Genomic DNA, 20,147 nt, shown 5'->3' with positions numbered 1-20,147 from the left:
TGGGCACAGTTTCCTTGACTTTTTCCATCATTAGATGTGTAATTTATTTTTTCTCAAGGGTTATTGCTGGGGCTTGGTGCCTGCACTATGAATCTATTGCTGGAGGCTATTTTTTCCCCCTTTTGTTGCCATTATTATTGTTGGATAGGACAGAGAGGAAGATAGACACCTGCAAACCTGCTTCACTGCTTGTAAAGCAAGTGACCCCCTTCAGGTGGGGAGCTGGGGACTCGAACAGGGATCTTTACTCTGGTCCTTGCGCATTGTAACATGTGCGCTACCACCAGGCCCCCTAGATACGTAATTTATAATAAAAAGGAAAACAAAATATTTTCAGGTAAATAAAAAAAACAATGCCAGCCCTCAATATGGAAGAATAAAGATTCGAAAGGGAAGGTCTGAGCTGCAGGAAGGGTGAAAAAAAGGAAACAGTAAACACATAGCAGTTAATGGGGACTGAGCTGCCAGGGCACCAGCACATGTCATGTCCTTAGCCACCCCAGGGCAGCAAGCACTAAGCACCCTGCACTGTGTAACTACTCTTTGGGGCCAGAAGTGAGGGAAACCCCCAGACCTTAGTGCAATCTTTTCCCACAAGGGACTTTTCCTGAGAGTTCTTGCCTGATGTCAGGAATAAGATAGTTTCCAAGTATAGCATCAGGCAGGGAGACATTTGCAGCTGGACAGACGTGAAAGGCACAAGCACTGACAACACTTTTCAGCTGGACATTAAGAGGGCACAGCCCACTGCTAACTCACAAGCTACAGTCAGGCTCAGTGAAGGCCTTCATTACACTGGCCCTAGCTGGAGAATATTGGCAACTTTATTGAAACTATTTGTGCATGATGGCATGCATGTAAGCACATCACAGATTTGAAGGAAATGGTCTTTTTGAGAATGCAAACACGACTCAGGTTCCAACTATACCAGTAGTTCTGGAAGGTATGGCCAAAAACAATTTCATACAAGAATCAATATTGGAGTCATAGTATGCATAAAAACAAGTGGTTTTGATAAAGGGAAAATTAAATCTGGCTAAAAGATAGCTGGTTTGCAGATAGCAACCAATAAATGTGTCTGCCAGGCAGGGTAGCCTGTGAGATATGGCATCATTATGACACTTAAATACAAAGTGACAAACCTTTTAACTAGACCACAGTGAGCCCCTCAGATTGGAATGGTAATTAGCACCAGCCAGAAGAGATGTTTACCTCAGAAGCTAATACTATAACCAGTGGACAACTCATCAATTTCTCTGTAGATGGGAAGCAACCCAGAAAGGAATCAGTAAGTACTGCACTGCTCCAACAGAACCATTCACTCACAGTGGAAGCCAAGGATACTGACGATTAAGGCACTGATTGTTAGTCATAGAGAGGAACTCAGCAAGAACCAAAATAGCCCTGGGTATTTTTATTTTTTTTGTCTTTGTAAATTACTGCTAAGCTTATTGTACCTAAAGGAAACACTGCCTTATGGCTGAGGTAGTGCACAGGGTATGTACCTGCACATAAAGCAGCCCAGATGGCGCAAAGCACAAGGACCGGCATAAGGATCCCGGTTCGAACCCCGGCTCCCCACCTGCAGGGGAGACGCTTCACAGGCGGTGAGGCAGGTCTGCAGGTGTCTATCTTTCTCTCCCCCCCTCTGTCTTCCCCTCCTCTCTCCATTTCTCTCTGTCCTATCCAACAATGACAACAACAATAATAACTACAACAATAAAACAAGAGCAACAAAAAGGGAATAAATAAATATTAAAAAAAAAGAAAAAAATAATAAAGCAGCCCAGAATCAAGCACTTCCTAGATGCCCTTTACAATAAGCTGGAGTAACATTATATATATTTGGTTCTTTCACTGGCTGGAATGTAGTCAGGACTCTGGAATTCACTAGCCACTTTAAATAACGAGGAGATCTTGTGAACAAAAGCAATTAATGACAAGCTTCAAAAACAAAAGTCTGGGGCTCTAACATCTCACCTGGCATAAAGTTTTTTTTTTTAATTTTTATTTTACCAGAGCACTGCTCAGCTCTGGTTTATGGTGGTACAGGGGACTGAATCTGGGACTTTGGAGCCTCAGGCATGAGAGTGTTCTCCGCATAACCCTTATGCTATCTAACCCCTGCCCTCAAACCTTTTTACCCCCTAGTAAAGCACACAGCACACACACACACAATCTAGTATATGCTGTTGGAAGAGATGTATCAGATAAGCACTACCAGAGGAAAGCTGGCATGGTAAAGATTCTGAGGCAAACAAGTAATAAGATGTGCCACTTAAAACACTCACCAGGACTGTAACAGTTTTAAAGCTGATGAGTCTAATGTATCAAACATAATAAATCCAGATTTGACAGAATTTCTAGGAAAAATGGGCAAATTCATTCTCACAGAAAGAGGTGTAATGGGGCTAGATGGCATTGCATGTTACAATGCTCAAGGACCTGTGTTCAAGCCACTGGGAATGGTGGGTTTGTATTGTCAGCACCCAGCCCCAGCAATAACCCTGGTATCGAAGAATTAAAAAAAAAAAACAAAACGAGGGGGAGGGAGGCACTTTACGCCTTTCTCTCCTATCCAACAACAATGAAAAAAAAAAAGCAACATAGAATTAGAAGAAGATACTTGCATCTCATATGTCCAACAGAGTTGGTAGCTACATTATACAAAGAACTCACACAGCCCAACCAAAAAGGTGCAGGAGACCTGAGTAGGTACCTTTCTGAGAAGATACACAAATAGACCACAGGCACATGAAAAATGCTCAATGCCACTGATCTTTCTCACTCTACAGCAATCACCTATGTTAAAAAGACTAGAAAATCACTGGCACGAATATGAAGAAAAAGGAACTTATGTGCACTGGGGGAGTGTAAGCTGGTGTAGCCACTATGGGAAACACTGCAGGTAGTGGTGCGCCTGGCTGAGTGCACAAGGACCCCGTTCAAGATCCAAGTCCCCACCTACAGGGGGGGAAGCTTCATGAGTGGTGAAGCAGTGCTGCAGCTGACTTTATCTCTCAATTTCTCTATATAAAAAAAAATAAAAATATTAATATCTCAAACTGAAAATGGAAGTACGATATGAACTACTAGCATTAACACTCCTAGATATTTACATGAAAGACAGGAAAACACTCATCTGAAAGGATATTTGCACTCCTATTTTCACACCAACATTATCCACAATAGCCCAAGTGTGAATTTGACTCAAATGCCCATTTACAGATAACTTGGTTAAAAAAAAAAAAAAGTTGTAGTTCACATATACAATATTCTACCACTTAGCGCTATTTTTAAAAAAGTGTGGCCTTGGAGGTAGTGCAGTTGATAAAGCACTGAGCTTGAAAGTGTGAGGTCCACATTCATTTCCCAGCATTGCATATGCTCTGGTTCTCCCCCTCTTGGTCCAATAAATGATTATATATATATATATATATATATATATATATATATATATATATTTATATATATATATTTTTTTTTCCTCCAGGGTTATTGCTGGCCTCAGTGCCTGCACCATGAATCCACCGCTCCTGGAGGCCATTTTCCCCCCCTTTTGTTGCCCTTGTTGTTGTAGCCTCGTTGTGGTTATTATTGTTGCCATTGCTGATGTTGTTCGTTGTTGGGTAAGACAGAGAGAAAAGGAGAGAGGAGGGGAAGATAGACACCTGCAGCTCTGCTTCACCGCCTGTGAAGCAACTCCTGCAGGTGGGGAGCTGGGGGCTCGAACCGGGATCCTTAAGCTGGTCCCTGTGCTTTGCGCCACATGCGCTTAACCCACTGCGCCACCGCCCGACCCCCCCCCCCCCCCGATAAAATATTTTTAAAAAATATTTTATTTTTAACCAGAGCACTATTCAGCTCTGGCTTATAGTGGTATGGGGGATTGAACCTGGGACTTTGGAGACTCAGGCATGAGAGTCTGTTTGCATAACCATTATGCTATCTATCCTCCACCAAAATGAAAACTATTTTAAACCAGCTTACCCACTGCACCACCTTTGAGGCTGCAATAATAAGTCTTAACAAAATGAATAGTTCATTTTGTGACAAGGTGGATGGCACCTGAGGTGATTATGGTCAGTCTGGAAGTAAAAGACAAGTTCCTGGATAGTTTCACCTATATGTGTAATATAAATAACCAGAGCAAACAAACTGGCAGAGCACAGTGCAAGGCTCAGACTCGATGAAAAGCACGGTGGTACCCAGTGCTCAAAGCTTGCCATATTCTCTTCTCAAGCCCTTTACTAATAACTCTGGGTGCTTGGGGTACCACTACTCTGACTTCATCTTCCATGTCTCTTTTGTTCACTGCTAGCTACACCACCTATCTTCCCTAGTTCTAGAACATGTTAAGCACTTGCCTGCCACAGGAGTCCTCTGATCCATCAGTGCCCCTGATCTCCAGATGGCTACAGAAAATATCAGACACAGTGATAAAACATTCAAAGTATTTCTTCTTGGCGGGGAAGACAGCATAACATAGTCATGCAAAAAGCTTTCCTGCCTGAGGCTGCAAAGTCCCAATTTCGAGCCCAAGTAACTACCATAAACCAGAACTGAGCAGTGCCTTGGTAATAATAAATTAAATAAATAAGGTGTTTCCTCTAAGATCAGGGGCAAGGAGCTGCCTACCTTTATTCGACACAGTAACAGAAGTTCTAGATGGAATAATTAGGCAAGAAAATAAGGAAGAAGTGAAAGTATCTTTGGGGCGGGGACACAGGTCACCAAGAGAGCACCTGCTTTGCTGTATGCCAGACCTTGGGTTGAGCCCAGGCACCATGCAGGAGAACCACGGATTACACTAGGGGAGTTGCTTGGACAGTGGGGTGATGCTATGATATCTCCTTTCTTTTCCTATGTAGCTCTCTAAAAAGTAGAGAAAAAACAGTTGAGCCAGGGAGAATGCTTAGGGGTTTTGTACATGTGTGAGGCCCTTGGGTGTGATGCCTGATACAAGCATGGGGGGAAAAAAGGAAGCGAAATTATCATTAGCAGATGCTATAATCATACATGTATAAAACTTGAGAAAACAAACACCTATTAAGGCTGGAGAAGTGGCTCTATGGTAAGTGCATGTTTTGCATACATAAGATGCGAGTTTGTACTTAATAGGGAAAAACATAAAAACCAAAACATCATAAATGGTATTGATCTGTCTCAGACACAAAAATATAAAGAACCTATTATAATGAATGGGTTCCACAATGTAGCAGAATATAAAGTCAACACAAAAATCAGTTCCATTTCTACATACTAACAATGAACAACCTGAAAGGATGTCACAAAAAAAATTCTATTTGTAGTAGCATAAATAAAGTATTAAGAAATTAAGAGGGCAGTGACAAGACAGCCAAATAGAGCCTGTGTTTCCTTTCAAAACAAAACTGCACCAAAAATATGGATAAACTTGCTCTGAAATAGTCTTGAAACTCAGATAAACAAACCAAACTGACTGTATTTTATATGTAAACAAATGGAGTGGGCTGGGAAAGGTTCAACAGAGTGCAGGCCTTATACACACAAGGTCTCAGGTCCTATCCTGGCCCCATACCAACTGAGTGGTACTCTGATCTGTCTCTCAGTAATTAAATAAGTAAATCTCTAAAAAATGAATGGAAAGTTGGATGCTTATCTAACACCACATATAAAAATCAACTCAAGGGGTTAAGTGCACATGGCGTGAAGCACAAGGACTGGCGTAAGGATCCTGGTTCAAGCCCCCCAGCTCCCCACCTGCAGGGGAGTCACTTTACAAGTGGTGAGGCAAGTCTGCAGGTGCCTATCTTTTTCTTCCCCTCCTCTCTCCATTTCTCTGTCCTATCCAACAACGATGACATCAATAACTACAACAATAAAACAAGGGCAACAAAAGAAAATAAAAAATAATTTAAAAAAAATTCTAAAAAAAATCAACTCAAAATGGATCTTAAACCACTCTGGTCACGAATTTACATGGACTTAGATAACATCTTGCAAACTATACTCAAGAGGCATCCACCTGTATGGGTACTGTTGATTTCTCCACAGCATATTTATCTTGGATCTAGGAAGATGGAGCTTAAAGTCACATATGTAGGGCTGTGAAAAGGGCTCCATCTAGAGGTCAAATTTAAGAAGTGGGGTTGGAAGTTTTGTTATTAAAAACATTCTGCTGAAAGGACATCCTCACATAAAAGCCTTAGCAAGTCAGCATTTTATCATCCCAGAGTCAGAATTAAGCATAGCATACACAAGTTTAAGAGACTCAAGTTAATTTTTTTTTGCCTCCAGGGGTTTGCTGGGGCTACAAATCCACTGCTCCTATTCCACCCCCCCCCCCTTTTGTTTTCCTTGTTGTGGTTATTATTGTTAGATACTCAAGTTAGTTCTATCACTACTTTGGCATTAAGGAATCTTTGTACCTTTACTCTGTTCCCTAATGCAGGAGCTAGCTACATGTAGCTCATCTGTACAGAGATGTATAGGGGCCAGGCTGTGGTGTACCTTACCATACACATTATAACGCACAAGGATCTGGGTTCAAGCTCCCACTCCCCACCTACAGGGGGAAACTTCACAAGCAACGAAACAGTGCTATACACTCTCTCTTTTTTTAACCAGAGCACTGTTCAACTCTAGTTTGTGGTGATGCGGGGGATTGAACCTGGGACTTTGGAGCCTCAGGCATGAGAGTCTGTTTGTATAACCTTTATGCTATCTACCCCTGCCCTACACTCTCTTTTAAAAAATAGGTTTATACTGGATAAAGACAGAAATTGGAGGGGGGTGACAGAGAGGGGAAATAGACAGACACTGAAGCCCTGCTTCACCACCATGAAGCTTTCCCCCTACAAGTGGGAACCTGGGCTTGAGCCTGGGTCCTTAAGTATCTCACTTTTTAAAGATTATATTTACTTATATGGGGGGATTAATGGTTGCTAAATTCCTTTTTATTTTTTAATATTTATTTACTCCCTTTTGTTGCCCTAGTTGTTTTATTTATTCATTTTTAAAAATTTTTTATTTAAGAAAGGATTAATGAACAAAAACATAAGGTAGGAGGGGTACAACTCCACACAATTCCCACCACCCAATCCCCATAACCCACCCCCTCCCCTGATAGCCTTCCCATTCTCTAGCCCTCTGGGAGCATGGACCCAGGGTCGTTGAGGGTTGCAGAAGGTAGAAGGTCTGGCTTCTGTAATTGCTTCCCCCTGAAAAACACTTTTAAATATGAAGAATAAACAAAGATATCATTGGGGGTGGGGAGATAGGAGAGAAAGAGACTCTCATGCCTGAGGCTCCAAAGTCCCAAGGTTTGATCTCCTGCACCACTGCTGAACAGTGCTTTGATAAAAATCAAAACCAGGATTCAGAGGACCTAGTGGGGGTTGTATGGGAAACTGGGGAATGTTATGCATGTACAATAGTTTGTACATACTTAACCCGCTGTGCGACTGCCTGTCTACCTCATAGGTATATTTCTAAAAGAAACATACATCCACACAAGAAGTATTGCATACTAGTGTTCACAGCAGTAGTACTCATACCATAAAAAAAAAAAACCTGAAAACCCAAATTCCCCACCAATAAGTGAATGTGTACATATAATATAGCCATAAATAAAGCATTACACAGCAATAAAATGAAGTACTTGTTGCCTGGGAGGTGAGTCAGTGGGTAGAGGGATGACTCATATGACTCATATGCCGTGAGGCCCGTTTCAATCCCTGGTAATGCAAAGGACTAAGTGGTGGTCTAGTCTCTCTCCCTCTCATGAAACAAGTCTTCAAGTGTGTTCTGATACACGCTACAACCTTACTATACAAACAAAGTAAGTCAGGCACAAAGACCACATAGTGTATGATTCTGTTTTAAAAAAAAATGTCTAGGGAGTCGGGCGGTAGCGCAGCAGGTTAAGCACATGTGGTGCGAAGCGCAAGGACTGGAGTAAGGATCCTGGTTGAAGCCCCCAGCTCCCCACCTGCAGGGGAGTCACTTCACAAGCGGTGAAGCAGGTCTGCAGGTGTCTGTCTTTCTCTCCCCCTCTGTCTTCCCCTCCTCTCTCCATTTCTCTCTTTCCTATCCAACGACGACATCAATAACAATAGTAGTAACTACATTAACAATAAAAAAACACAAGGCAACAAAAGAGAAAATAAGTACATATAAAAAAAAATGTCGTGGTCCAGGAGGTGGCACAGTGGATAAAGCATTGGACTCTCAAGCATGAGGTCCTGAGTTCAATCCCTGGCAACACATGTACCAGAGTGATGTCTGGTTCTTTCTCTCTTCTCCTATCTTTCTCATTAATTAAATAAATAAAATATTTTTTAAAAAAAGTCTACCCCCACACCTATGGACATCTACTCTGACAAAGGTGCCCCTGACTACTAAATGGGGAAAGCAGAGTCTTTTCAACAAATGGTGTTGGAAAAAATGAGTTGAAACATGCAGAAGAATGAAACTGAACCACTCTATTACACCAAATACAAAAGTAAATTCCAAATGGATCAAAAACTTGGATGTTAGACCACAAACTATCAGATACTTAGAGGAAAATATTGGCAAAACTCTTTTCCGCATAAATTTTAAAGACATCATCTTCAATGAAATGAATCCAATTACAAAGAAGACTAAGGCAAGCATAAACCTATGGGACTACATCAAATTAAAAAACTTCTGCACAGCTAAAGAAACCACTACCCAAACCAAGAGACCCCTCACAGAATGGGAGAAGATCTTTACATGCCATACATCAGATAAGAGTTTAATAACCAACATATATAAAGAGCTTGCCAAACTCAACAACAAGACAACAAATAACCCCATCCAAAATGGGGGGAGGACATGGACAGAATATTCACCACAGAAGAGATCCAAAAGGCCAAGAAACACATGAAAAAATGCTCCAAGTCTCTGATTGTCAGAGAAATGCAAATAAAGACAACAACGAGATACCACTTCACTCCTGTGAGAATGTCATACATCAGAAAAGGTAGCAGCAGCAAATGCTGGAGAGGCTGTGGGGTCAAAAGAACCCTCCTACACTGCTGGTGGGAATGTCAATTGGTCCAGCCTCTGTGGAGAACAGTCTGGAGAACTCTCCGAAGGCTAGAAATGGACCTACCCTATGATCCTGCAATTCCTATTCTGGGGATATATCCTAAGGAACCCAACACACCCATCCAAAAGGATCTGTGTACACATATGTTCTTGGCAGCACAATTTGTAATAGCCAAAACCTGGAAGCAACCCACGTGTCCAACAACACATGAGTGGCTGAGCAAGTTGTGGTATATATACACAATGGAATACTACTCAGCTGTAAAAAATGGTGACTTCACTGTTTTCAGCCGATCTTGGATGGAGCTCGAAAAATTCATGTTAAGTGAAATGTCAGAAACAGAAGGATGAATATGGGATGTTCTCACTCTCAGGCAGAAATTGAAAAACAAAATCTGAAAAAAAAACACACAAAACCACAAGTAGAACCTGAAATGGAATTGGTGTATTGCACCAAAGTAAAAGATTCTGGGGTGGGTGGGTGGGGAAAATAGAGGTCCTAGAAGGATTCAGAGGACCTAGTGGGGGTTGTATTGTTAAATGGGAAATTGGGGAATGTTATGCATGTACAAACCATTGTACTTACTGTTGAATGTAAAACATTAATTCCCTAATAAAGAAATAAAAAAAAAGTCTAGATGTGGTTCAGGAGATGGTGCGGTAGATGAAGCACTGGACTCTCAAGCATGAGGTCCCAAGTTCAGTCCCTGGCAGCACATGTGCCAGAATGATGTCTGGTTCTTTTTCTCTCTCTCCTCCTATATTTCTCATTAATAAGTAAATAAATAAAACCTAAAAAATGTCTAGAACAGACAAATATAGAGATAGGACTAGTGGTTTGCTGAGTAGGGAGTGCTGAGTTATTAGGTTTATTTTTGGAGTGATGGAACATTGGAGTGATGTAGTATGAGTAAGAAAAGATAAAAAAACAACACAGCAGGCCAAACATCTGAGTGAAAAAAATTTCAGAAGAGAAAATGGGAAGTGAGTAAATTATGAAAAATTAATACAAGATCATTTTTTCCCCAGGGTTATCACTGGGGCTCGGTGCCTGCACTACAAATCCACTGCTCCTGGAGGCTATTTTTTCCCTTTTGTTGCCATTGTTTATCGTTGTTGTTATTATTGTTGTTGTCACAGCTGTCGTTATTGCATAAGACAGAGAAAAATCAAGAGAGGAGGGGAAGACAGGGGGAGAAAAAGATAGACACCTGCAGACCTGCTTCACCACCTGTGAAGCGACTCCCCTTCAGGTGGGGAGCTGGGGCTCGAACCTGGATCCTTATGCCGGTCCTTGCATTTTGCACCATGTGTGCTTAACCTGCTTCACTATCACCCAGCCCCCAAGATCATTTCTCAGAAATGAAAGACGAGTCTTTACACAGAAATTGCCTATTAATTACTGGCACAATAAAAAGACCCATTCTATGGTACATCATTGAGAAATTTCACTAGAGAGGCAAACTGAAGATCTTAAAAGCTTCTAGAGGTTAAAAAATATATAAATAGGGTGTCGGGCGGTGGCGCAGTGGGTTATGCGCATGTGGCACAAAGTGCAGGGACCCGCGTAAGGATCCCGGTTCGAGCCCCCGGCTCCCCACCTACAGGGGAGTCGTTTCACAGGTGGTGGAGCAGGTCTGCAGGTGTCTGTCTTTCTCTCCCCGTCTTCCCCTCCTCTCTCCATTTCTCTCTGTCCTATCCAACAATGAACGACATCAACAATGGCAATAATAATAATGACAATGAGGCTACAACAACAAGGGCAACAAAAGGGGGAAAATGGCCTCCAGGAGCAGTGGATTCATGGTGCAGGCACCGAGCCCACCAATAACCGTGGAGGAAAAAAAAAAAATATATGTATATATATATATATATATATATATACATAAATACAAAGGACTGAGAATTGAAATGGGTTCAAACCTCTCACCATAAGTAATGAAACCTAAAATAGCCCTTAATATCCTGAAAATCATTTTCAATACATATAAGCAGTTATATAATTTATATTTTCAAATATGTATATATATAACTTATTTTCCAAAGCCTGTGAGGTCTGAATGAAGACATGCAAAGTGTCCAAAAAGTTATCTCCAATTGAAAATATGTCTGGCAAAATGAGGGACTAACACTAAAAACAGAAAGCTATGTGGTCCAAAAAGCAGAGTAACTAACACAGGAAAGTGGCCAACCCAGGGCAGTCCCAGATGACAAAAAGGGAGATCTCCAGACAACAGCTGGGAAGTAGGTTCAGAAAGCCATCTGGACCAGTGTAAGCAGAGGACAGGGCACCAGGGAAAATATGAAATCTTGACATCTGATATGCTCACATATTTGGAAAACAGTAGTACTGATGACTGGAAGATATGTAATATGGAAAAATTACAAATAAGAACTTAGAAAACTAAGTGCAGGGGCCGGGTGGTGGCACACCTACTTAAGTGCATGTATTATAGTGTGCAAGGACTTGGGTTCAAGTCTCAGGTCCCCCCACTTGCAGGGGGAAAGCTTCACAAAATGGTAAAGCAGGTCTGTCTCCCTATTTTCCTCTTCTAAATTTCTCTGTTCTATCCAAATATAGTTAGAATGTTAAATTGAATTTAAAAAATAAAACTACGTGTATAAGAATGAGGCAACTAGGGGGTCAGGTAGTAGCATAGTAGGTTAAGCACACGTGGTGCAAAGAGCAAGGACCGGCGTAAGCATCCTGGTTCGAGCCCCTGGCGCCCATGGAAGTTGCTTCACAAGCGGTGAAGCAGGTCTGCAGGTGTCTGTCTTTCTCTCCCCGTCTTCCCCTCCTCTCTTGGTTTCTCTCTGTCCTATCCAACAGTAACAAAAGCTATAACAACAATAACAAGGGCAACAAAATGGGAAAAATAGCCTCCAGGAGCAGTAGATTCATAGTGCTGGCACCAACCCCCCAGTGATAACCCTGGAGGCAAAAAAAAGGGGGGGTAGGTGGTGGTGGTGCACCAGGTTAAGTGCACATAGTACAAAAGACCTGCACAAGGATTCCAGTTGGAGCCTCCAGTACCCCACCTGCAGGGGGGGGGTCACTTCACAAGCAGTGAAACAAGTCTGCAGGTGTCTTTCTCTCCCTCTCTTCCTATCTTCCCTATCCCTCTCAATTTCTCTCTGTCCTATCCAAAAAAAAAAGGTCACCAGGAGCAGTGGATTTGTAGTGCAGGTACCGAGCCCCAGTGACAACCCTGGGAGGCGGAAAGAAGGGGGAAAATAAAAGGGGTGTGAGAGAAAGATAGACAGCTTCACCACTTGTGAAGTCCCACCCCCCACACACGCACAGGTAGGGAGCCAGAGGCTCCAACTGGGATCTTTGTGCGGGTCCTTGTACTTCGTACTATATCTGCTTAACCTGGTGCACAACAACCTGGCCCCCTAGATTATGTTTTTCCATAGAAATAGTCGCCTTGGGAGTCAGTCAGTTGCACAGCTGGATAAGCACACGTGGCGCAAAGTGCAGGGACCGGCATAAGGATCCCTGGCTCCCCACCTGCAGGAGGGTTGCTTCACAAGTGGTGAAGCAGGTCTGCAGGTGTCTATCTTTCTCTCCCCCTGTCTTCCCGTCCTCTCTCCATTTCTCTCTGTCCTATCCAACAATGACAATATCAATAACTACAACAATAGAATAATAAGGGCTACAAACCTGCTTAACTGCTTGTGAAGCGATCCCCCTGCAGGTGGGGAGCTGGGGGCTCGAACCGGCCGGCCCTCCGTTCTCACCCTCTCTAGCTTCCCCTCCCTTCTCAATTTCTCTCTGTCCTATCCAAAAAATAAAAAAATGGCCACAGGAGCAGTAGATTTGTAGTACAGGTACCGATCCCCAGAAATAACCTTGGAGGGAAAAAAAAATCTATAGATAATTAAAAACTTACTCTGCAGTGAACAATTTTATATGTTCACAGTAAATGAAAATATCGACAGAAAACTGTCATGTTATATATGGATGGTGGAATATAGGCGATGGAGGTGGTGCTTAAAAACTCATCCACGATAGCAGGAAATCATTATATAATAATAACTAAAGAGAGGAAAAAGAATCAAATTAAAAACATGAAGATAATTATATAACTATACACAATAGGTGAGAGTTGAAAGTGGGAGAAACAAGTGCAGGGCAGCTGGTCTGGTGGTGATCAGAAGCTTTTGAGGGGAGTCGGGCTGTAGCGCAGTGGGTTAAGCGCAGGTGGCGCAAAGCACAAGGACTGGCATAAGGATCCCAGTTCGAACCCCGGCTCCCCACCTGCAGGGGAGTCGCTTCACAGGCGGTGAAGCAGGTCTGCAGGTGTCTATCTTTCTCTCCTCCTCTCTGTCTTCCCCTCCTCTCTCCATTTCTCTCTGTCCTATCCAACAACGACAACAATAATAACTACAACAATAAAACAACAAGGGCAACAAAAGGGAATAAATTAAAAATAATAGGACTTCCGGAGGCGGAGCTACGAGCAGCAGATCGCTTTCTCTCCTCTCCTCTCCTCTCCTCTCCCGGATCAACTAGGAATACCAGAGGAGACCACCCGGACCAAAACAGGACAGGACTAGAATGACCACAGGAACCCAGTAAATCACCCGTGAGTACAAACACGCGTGGCTGGTGACAGAGAGGAGAGAGGGGCCTAAGGAGAGATTAAGTGGCTGCTTAGTTCGACAGTTTGTCAGTGGAGACACCACCTCCAGTCTGCTCCACAACAAGGGGACAGCTGAAGGGAGGAGGAGGCTCCCCAGAGACTCACCAAGTACAACTCTGAGTCTCCATTGCTACTGCCCTCAGAGTCTGGAGCAGCAACAGGGAGGGACACCAGGGTACAGAGATCTGACCGGGAAACTCAGGAGAAGACCTATGCCTCTCGGTGGCATAGCTGAGGGGCTGTGAAAGTCTCTTTGCATAACCACTGGAGTATCTCTGCCACACCCTGCTTTATCTCTTGGTCAGGAGTCAGTGATTAAGCCAAGAAGCCTATTGATAGTTTAAAAGCCCTCAGGCTCCCATAGCCTACAGGGGAAAAAAAAAAGGCTTTTACACCACTGAACTCCAACTCAGGGATTGAAAAAACTGTTAACTTATATAAAATGGTTAAAACAACAAGAAAAAAATATTGGAGACTCGAACCAGGACAAGAGTCCAGCTAAAAGTCCTCCAGAGGGTGAAGCACAAAACAACGAGTTCAACATCCAAACATTAGCTAAGGAAATAATAACAGGAGTGAGTAAAGAATTTGAAAAAATTGTAATCAGAAATGCAGGAACAACAAATGAGAATATGGAAGAAAATTCTAATTATCTCATGGTTATTAGAGAGCTGAAAGCTGAAATCGCTGAGCTAAGAAGGCAACTAACTGAACAAGCTAAAACAGTATCAGAGCAGGGCAACAAAATAGATGAACTCCAGAAAGCAGTAGAGGGCAGAGAGAATAGAATCAATGAGGCTGAAGACAGAATTAGCAAGATTGAGGATGAATTAGAGACAACTAAAAAAGAAGTAAGAGATCTCAAAAAGAGATTAAGAGATGCTGAAAACAACAACAGAGTCCTATGGGATGACTTCAAAAGAAACAATATACGCATTATTGGCTTACCAGAGGAAGAAAGAGAAGGGGAGGAAGAAAGCATTCTCCAGGCCATAATAGCTGAAAATTTCTCTAGTCTAGACAACACCAAAGACATAAAGATTCAAGAAGCCCAGAGGGTCCCAAACAGAATTAACCCAGACCTAAAGACACCAAGACATGTCATACTTAGATTGGAAAGGAATAAGGATAAAGAAAGGATCCTCAAGGCTGCAAGAGAAAAACAAAGAGTCACCTACAAAGGAAAACCCATAAGATTAGCAGCAGACTTCTCCATACAAACACTACAGGCCAGAAGAGAATGGCAAGATATCTATCGAGTGCTCAATGAGAAAGGCTTTCAGCCAAGAATACTATATCCTGCTAGATTGTCATTCAGACTAGATGGAAGCATCAAAGCCTTCTCAGACAAGCAACAGTTGAAGGAAGCAACCATCACCAAGCCTGCCTTGAAAGAATTTCTGAAAGGTCTCCTATAAACAACCAGACCACCACAAATAGAACATATATCAAAACACTCTAAAACTCTACAAGAATGGCGTTAAAATATCTTCAATCTTTGATATCAATAAATGTCAATGGACTGAATTCACCTATTAAAAGACACAGAGTAGGAAGATGGATCAGAAAACACAACCCAACAATATGTTGTCTACAGGAAACTCACCTAACGCAACAAGACAAACACAGACTTAAAGTGAAAGGATGGAAAACTATCATTCAAGCCAATGGCCCACAAAAAAGGGCAGGAACAGCTATTCTCATATCTGACATGATAGACTTTAAAATAGATAAGATTAAAAAAGATAGGAATGGACACTACTTACTGCTCAGAGGATCAGTCAATCAAGAGGACTTAACAATTATTAATATCTATGCACCCAATGAGAAGCCATCTAAATACATCAAACTTCTACTGAAAGAGCTACAGCAATATATTAACAGTAACACAATCATAGTAGGGGACTTCAACACCCCACTATCTCAACTTGACAGATCATCCAGGCAGAAAATCAATAAAGACATAAGGGAGCTAAATGAAGAGATAGATAAACTAGAACTATTGGACATTTTCAGAGTCATTCATCCCAAGAAACTGGAATACACATTTTACTCAAATCCACATGGATCATTCTCAAGGATAGACCATATGTTAGGCCACAAAGACAGCATCAGCCTATTCAAGAGCACTGAAATCATCCCAAGCATCTTCTCAGACCACAGTGGAATTAAACTAACACTTAACAATCAACAAAAGATTAGAAACAGTGCCAAAATGTGGAAGCTCAACAGTACACTTCTTAACAACTTCTGGGTCAAAGAGGAAATCAAGGAAGAAATCAAAATGTTTCGAGAGTTCAATGAAAATGAAGACACAAGCTATCAAAATATTTGGGACACAGCTAAAGCAGTCCTAAGAGGGAAGTTCATAGCTATACAAGCACACATTAGGAAACAAGAAAAGGCACAAATAAACAGCCTGATTGCACATCTTAAAGACCTAGAAGAAGAACAACAAAGGAATCCTAAAGCAACCAGAAGGACAGAAATTACTAAAGTTAAGGCAGAAATAAATAACATTGAGAATAGGAAAACCATACAAAAGATCAATGAAAGTAAATGTTGGTTCTTCGAAAGAGTAAACAAAATCGACAAACCTTTAGCCAGACTCACAAAACAAAAAAAGGAGAAGACCCAAATAAATCGGATAGTAAATGAAAGAGGAGAAATCACAACAGACACTGCAGAAATTCAACATATCATGTGAGGCTTCTATGAACAACTATATGCCACCAAGCTAGAGAACCTGCAAGAAATGAATGATTTCCTAGATACCTACCAACTTCCAAAACTAAGTAAAGAGGAAGTGGATAACATGAACAGGCCCATCACAGCTAATGAAATTGAAACAGTTATCAAAAATCTTCCCAAAAATAAAAGTCCTGGACCAGATGGTTTTACAAATGAATTCTACAAAACTTTCAAAGAAGAACTAATACCTCTACTTTTAAAAGTCTTCCAGAAGATTGAAGACACTGGAATACTCCCTGCCAGCTTCTATGAAGCCAACATCACCCTGATACCAAAAGCAGACAGGGACACAACCAAAAAAGAAAACTACAGACCAATATCTCTAATGAACATAGATGCGAAAATATTGAACAAAATTCTAGCCAACCGGATACAGCAGTATATCAAAAAAATTGTTAATCATGACCAAGTGGGGTTTATCCCAGGCATGCAAGGTTGGTTTAATATACGTAAATCAATCAATGTGATCCACCACATCAACAAAAGCAAGACCAAAAACCACATGGTCATATCAATAGATGCAGAGAAAGCCTTTGACAAAATACAACATCCCTTTATGATCAAAACACTACAAAAAATAGGAATAGATGGAAAATTCCTGAAGATAGTGGAGTCTATATATAGCAAACCTACAGCCAACATCATACTCAATGGTGAAAAACTGGAAGCATTTCCACTCAGATCAGGTACTAGACAGGGCTGCCCACTATCACCATTACTATTCAACATAGTGTTGGAAGTTCTTGCCATAGCAATCAGGCAGGAGCAAGGAATTAAAGGAATACAGATTGGAAGAGAAGAAGTCAAACTCTCCTTATTTGCAGATGACATGATAGTATACATGGAAAAACCTAAGGAATCTAGCAAGAAGCTTTTGGAAATCATCAGGCAATACAGTAATGTGTCAGGCTATAAAATTAACATTCAAAAGTCAGTGGCATTCCTCTATGCAAACACTAAGTTAGAAGAAATTGAAATCCAGAAATCAGTTCCTTTTTCTATAGCAACAAAAACAATAAAATATCTAGGAATAAACCTAACCAAAGAAGTGAAAGACTTGTATACTGAAAATTATGAGTCACTACTCAAAGAAATTGAAAAAGACACAAAGAAGTGGAAAGATATTCCATGCTCATGGGTTGGAAGAATTAACATCATCAAAATGAATATATTACCCAGAGCCATCTACAAATTTAATGCTATCCCCATCAAGATCCCAAGCACATTTTTTAGGAGAATAGAACAAATGCTACAAATGTTTATCTGGAACCAGAAAAGACCTAGAATTGCCAAAACAATCTTGAGAAAAAAGAACAGAACCGGAGGCATCACACTGCCAGATCTCAAACTATATTATAGGGCCATTGTCATCAAAACTGCTTGGTACTGGAACATGAACAGACACACTGACCAGTGGAATAGAATTGAGAGCCCAGAAATGAGGCCCCACACCTATGGACATCTAATCTTTGACAAAGGGGCCCAGACTATTATATGGGGAAAGCAGAGTCTCTTCAACAAATGGTGTTGGAAACAATGGGTTGAAACATGCAGAAGAATGAAGCTGAATCACTGTATTTCACCAAATACAAAAGTAAATTCCAAGTGGATCAAGGACTTGGATGTTAGACCACAAACTATCAGATACTTAGAGGAAAATATTGGAAGAACTTTTTTCCGCATAAATTTTAAAGACATTTTCAATGAAACGAATCCAATTACAAGGAAGACTAAGGCAAGTATAAACCTATGGGACTACATCAAATTAAAAAGCTTCTTCACAGCAAAAGAAACCACTACCCAAATCAAGAGACCCCTCACAGAATGGGAGAAGATCTTTACATGCCATACATCAGATAAGAGTTTAATAACCAACATATATAAAGAGCTTGCCAAACTCAACAACAAGACAACAAATAACCCCATCCAAAAATGGGGGGAGGAATTGGACAGAATATTCACCACAGAAGAGATCCAAAAGGTTGAGAAACACATGAAAAAATGCTCCAAGTCTCTGATTGTCAGAGAAATGCAAATCAAGACAACAATGAGATATCACTTCACTCCTGTGAGAATGTCACACATCAGAAAAGGTAACAGCAGCAAATGCTGGAGAGGATGTGGGGTCAAAGGAACCCTCCTGCACTGCTGGTGGGAATGTCAATTGGTCCAACCTCTGTGGAGAACAGTCTGGAGAACTCTCAGAAGGCTAGAAATGGACCTACCCTATGACCCTGTAATTCCCCTCCTGGGGATATATCCTAAGGAACCCAACACATCCATCCAAAAAGATCTGTGTACACATATGTTCTTGGCAGAACAATTTGTAATAGCCAAAACCTGGAAGCAACCCAGGTGTCCAACAACAGATGAGTGGCTGAGCAAGTTGTGGTATATATACACAATGGAATACTACTCAGCTGTAAAAAATGGTGACTTCACCGTTTTCAGCCGATCTTGGATGGACCTTGAAAAAATCATGTTGAGTGAAATAAGTCAGAAACAGAAGGATGAATATGGGATGATCTCACTCTCAGGCCGAAGTTGAAAAACAAGATTAGAAAAGAAAACACAAGTCGAACCTAAAATGGAATTGGAGTATTACACCAAAGTAAAAGACTCTGGGGTGGGTGGGTGGGTGGGGAGAATACAGGTCCATGAAAAATGATGAATGAAATAGTGGGGGTTATATTGCTAAATGGGAATCTGGGGAATGTTATGCATGTAAAAAAAAAAAAAAAAAAAAGGAAGAAGAAGTAGAAACGCAAAGCAGAATTTGACTGAGTTTGGAGTATGGCACCAAAGTAAGAAAGCAGAAGTATACTAGAGTTTGCAGCGAGTACCTCCCTAATACTTCCTCTCCACTCTTCCAAGCTTTGGGTCCATGATTGCTCAACAATTTGTTTGGCTTTGTATGTTAACTCTCTTTTTAGTCACCAGGTTCCAGGTGTCATCAGGATGCCAGCCAGACTTCCCTGGATTGAAGACACCACCAATGTGTCCTGGAGCTCAGCTTCCCCAGAGACCCATCCTACTAGGGAAAGAGAGAGGCAGACTGGGAGTGTGGACCGACCAGTCAACGCCCATGTTCAGCGAGGAAGCAATTACAGAAGCCAGACCTTCTACCTTCTGCAACCCTCAATGACCCTGGGTCCATGCTCCCAGAGGGATAGAGAATGGGAAAGCTATCGGGGGAGGGGGTGGGATATGGAGATTGGGCGGTGGGAATTGTGTGGAGTTGTACCCCTCCTACCCTATGGTTTTGTTAATTAATCCTTTCTTAAATAAAAAAAAATAAATAAAAAAAATAATTAAAAAAAAATAATAATAATAATAAAAAGCTTTTGAGTAGGGAAAAAAAAATCTTTTGAGTACTGTGATTCTTGCCTCTGCTCTGATTTTTTAAAAGACTACTATAGTAAAAAATTACTGGGTTTATACTTCAAACAGTTCCCTACACAGCAGTGGGTGTGACATCAAAGCCGGGAACTAACCTTGAGAACAGGGAAAACTGACTAGAGTGCTTTATGAATCATCAAAGGATGCTGTCCTTGGGACCCACCTACCAGTGTCAGTGGGATGCTGGCTCTGTCCCTCATGGACACGTTGGGACCCCGTTTATCAACCAAACACCTGTGAATCTAGGGCCCTGGCATCCTCTTCCATATCTTTCTTGAAGTAATTTCTTAGGGTGTG

General features: G+C 41.5%; 1 protein-coding gene and 1 long non-coding RNA gene across 12 annotated transcripts in view; one reads left to right on the top strand and one right to left on the bottom strand.

Annotated features, from left to right (window-relative positions):
- Nucleotides 1-20,147, bottom strand: part of DLGAP4 (DLG associated protein 4) — a 234,834-nt gene that overhangs the window by 4,386 nt on the left and 210,301 nt on the right. The window lies entirely within an intron of this gene.
- Nucleotides 1-20,147, top strand: part of LOC132538068 (uncharacterized) — an 89,494-nt gene that overhangs the window by 61,103 nt on the left and 8,244 nt on the right. The gene's annotated exons all lie outside the window — the stretch shown is intronic.

This window comes from Erinaceus europaeus, chromosome 1 (genome assembly GCF_950295315.1).
Source record: "Erinaceus europaeus chromosome 1, mEriEur2.1, whole genome shotgun sequence".
Classification (NCBI taxonomy): Eukaryota; Metazoa; Chordata; class Mammalia; order Eulipotyphla; family Erinaceidae; genus Erinaceus; species Erinaceus europaeus.
Note: the sequence above shows the minus strand (reverse complement) of the source record. Positions and strands in the feature narration are given on the sequence as shown.